Here is a 1,389-nt window from a genome sequence, read left to right as displayed (position 1 = left end):
GCACCGCCGCTCTCGCCCCCGAGCCACGTGCCGCTTTTTAGCTTCAAATCCGTCGGCCAGACGCGACAGTTTATCCTGGAGGTCTTGTTTTAGACGCACGGCGTCCTCGTAAGTGGTGGCCCAGGCGGCACCGTCCTCGTGCAGGTTGTTCGTGAGGTTTTGGCAGAACTCGGACATCCGGGAAGCGAGACCAGCGGCGTCGCTTAGAACGTCTCCGAAATCTGGTTAAGATTGCGGCTGCTGCGTTTGAGCGTCTTCCTTAGTCTCCCTGGATCTTCTTTTTAAGAAATGACTAAGCCACTGTTCATCCTGCTTCCTCTGGAGAGCTTTTTCATCCACGGGAGACTCAGGACAAATCTCACTTGGTGCCTGGAAGTCGGTATTTGGCGGATTCCAGTGATAATTCTGCACTACTGGTGGATACGTCGGAAGCGGAGGTGGAATGTTGGGGAAGTAGCCCAAAGGAGGAGGTTGCGGAGGTGGGAGAACACAGGGGAATCCGGGAGGAAGATGACTGGAGGGTATTTCGTACCCATAGTTGCTTGGCATGCTTCCGCCGGTGAGGTAGTTGCCAGGATTTGGGTGATTCCCAGGCACACCGGAGCCATACTTCCAGTCCATTTTTTTTTTTTCTAACAATGATCGAAAAGGCTTTAGCAAATGGATTTACTCACTTTTCCCTGACGTCCACTCGATGACTCGGGTGGGAAACTCCAGCTGATACACATAAAGGTCCCTGTACCTGCACAACAAACAGAGAAGACAGGGTCATGAGTTTTACATTCAGAAATGTTCTTTCAAAAAGACAGCCATTTCCCTACTGTGGCACGAATTAAAAACATCTAATTCAATGACATTAGCTTCGAGAGGAGACTTAAATTATTGCGTAAAGCAAATGGCATCGGCAAAGGCTGGCCAACATACGAAATAGACACATTTAAAACACGAGTTGGTCTAATAAGAAATGTAATATAGAAAATAGTAATGATTAATAAGTCTCTCAAATTTAGAGTAATTCCGAATGGAGTTCAAGCTGTAGAGTCGCAGGCGTCCGCCAGGCTACGAATCGCTCAAGTAAGAGGCAAGACAAAAATAAGAAATCGATTAGAACTTAGGGCGTTTTAAATTAAACGTGCTGTAACATAAGAAATCGTCGTGGTAGACAGCAAAGCCGCAGACGACCGAGAAGCCTGAAAACCACGAGGAGAATCGAGCCGAAATAAGCGTTATGTGCAATTGAATCCTGAAACAAATTTAAATTTCGTGTCGTAAAAGAAACTCGCGTTATGACTAGATGCTTTGCAAAACTCGGAAAAATTCGCAGCGAGTTCAACATGTAAAGCCGCAGACGTCCTCACGCTAATTTTAGTATGCTAATTTCTTCGTATT

The 1,389-nt window shown here is 46.5% G+C and overlaps 1 protein-coding gene across 3 annotated transcripts in view; it reads right to left on the bottom strand.

The window, feature by feature from the left end:
* Positions 1 to 1,389, bottom strand: part of LOC109516970 (WD repeat-containing protein 73-like) — an 8,286-nt gene that overhangs the window by 4,624 nt on the left and 2,273 nt on the right. The gene's annotated exons all lie outside the window — the stretch shown is intronic.

This window comes from Hippocampus comes, unplaced genomic scaffold, assembly GCF_001891065.2.
Source record: "Hippocampus comes isolate QL1 unplaced genomic scaffold, H_comes_QL1_v1.1 scaffold743, whole genome shotgun sequence".
NCBI classification, from domain to species: Eukaryota; Metazoa; Chordata; class Actinopteri; order Syngnathiformes; family Syngnathidae; genus Hippocampus; species Hippocampus comes.
This window is presented reverse-complemented; position numbering and strand designations above follow the sequence as displayed.